The 1,792-nt window shown below is 40.5% G+C and overlaps 1 pseudogene; it reads right to left on the bottom strand.

Moving 5' to 3' along the window:
- Positions 1-317: 317 nt before the first annotated feature.
- LOC133261598 (stromelysin-2-like) lies at positions 318-1,044 on the bottom strand (annotated as a pseudogene).
- Between the last annotated feature and the right edge of the window lie 748 nt (positions 1,045-1,792).

The raw sequence follows: 1,792 nt of genomic DNA on the forward strand, positions 1-1,792 counted from the left end.
ATTCTAAAACCTCCACAAATTCCTAAGCTGTGGAAGTAAGATTAATGATGCTTCAACATTGTGCTTGCTGACAGCAAAGAAGAAAAGGCAGCTTCTTTTCTTTCAGCATTTCTGAAATGCTGTCAGAAATGCTGACAGCAAAGAACTTTATTTCATAAAGTTCTTCAACGATGATTGAAACAAAGAGTGCTTCCGGTGGGTACCATCAAATAATCAGAAATGCCAGTTCTTAGGATGTTCCATTTACTGCTCATTCTAGATAATCAGGTCACTCTTGGATAGTGTCAGACGTTATTCCTGAAATCATCCAGAGATGTTTATGACCCGCTTGCTGCGTCCTCAGCCCATGGTTCATCATCATCAAAGTGAACATCTCCATACAAACCAGGCCTGGTGGAGAGGTGTGACCCGAAACTTTTCCAGGTACATCAAAAATGATCAAAGTCTCCAAGTTCTGGGAGAGGAAAAATACTGGTGGAAATATAGGCAATCAGAATTTCTTTATGCCCTTTTTCAATAAGACAACACCAGATCAATGAAAACATTTTATTTTATTTATTACCTTTGAGTGCAAAGTCATTATGTCAGCTTTTCCTTCATAGATCCTGAAGAACCTAAGTGGCGTCACCTCCTCCCAGAACTGTCAGAGCTTTCGGAGTGGCAGAATCAACACGTCTCTAGGCAAATTCAGTGTATAATTCACAATTCTATATGGAAAAAAAAATTGAAGGTACTATTTCTCCTGTGACAGTAATTTATAAAATCTCAGTATTATGTGTAAAATCTCTGTGGACCCATTACCTGTGAGATGAGTTTTCCTCTGTCTCTTGGGCTTACCAGGAAAGATGCAGAAGTGACCGATGCCAGGAACCCCAGCTCTGGGCTTGTGTGTCACCTCCAGGGAGTCAGAGTCCAGCTTCTCTGTCACATCCAACCCCAGGAACCTCTGGATTTCTTGCATTTTTTTAAAACCACAAGACCACTGTCCTTTCTGCTAGTAAATTCTTTCACGTATTTTTCAGGATTGTAGTATTTTTCCAGATATTAATATTTTATTTTTGTGCTATTCTTTATATTTTATTGCAATTTAGTTTGTTCAGTTCAGTTCAGTCACTCAGTTGTATCCAGCTCTTTTGCGATCCCATGGGCAGCAGCATGCCAGGCTTCCCTGTCCATCACCATCTCCTGAAGTTTGCGCAAACTCATGTCCATTGAGTCAGTGATGCCATCCAACCATCTCATCCTCTGTCGTCCCCTTCTCCTGCCCTCGATCTTTCCCAGCATCAGGGAAATGAGTCAGTTCTTCCAACCAGGTGCCCAAAGTATTGGAGTTTCAGCTTTAGCATCAGACTTTCCAATGAATATTCAGGACTGATCTCCTTTAGGATGGACGGTTGGATCTTGTTGCAGTCCAAGGGACTCTCAAGAGTCTTCTCCAATAACACAGTTCAAAAGCATAAATTCTTCAGTGCTTAGCTTTATTTATAGTCCAACTCTCACATCCATACATGACTATTGGAAAAACCATAGCTTTGATTAGATGGACCTCTGTCGGTAAAGTAATGTCTCTGCTTTTTAATATGCTGTCTAGGTTGTTCATACCTTTTCATCCAAGGAGCAAGTGTCTTTTAATTTCATGGCTGAAGTCACCATCTGCACTGATTTTGGAGCCCAAGAAAATAAAGTCTGTCACTATTTCTATTGTTTCCCCATCTATTTTCCATGAAGTGATGGGCCTGGAAACTTGAATTTAAATATTCAGATCCGGCCTGCTTAAAGAAAAAGAAGCCAT

This window comes from Bos javanicus, chromosome 15 (assembly GCF_032452875.1).
Source record: "Bos javanicus breed banteng chromosome 15, ARS-OSU_banteng_1.0, whole genome shotgun sequence".
NCBI lineage: Eukaryota > Metazoa > Chordata > Mammalia > Artiodactyla > Bovidae > Bos > Bos javanicus.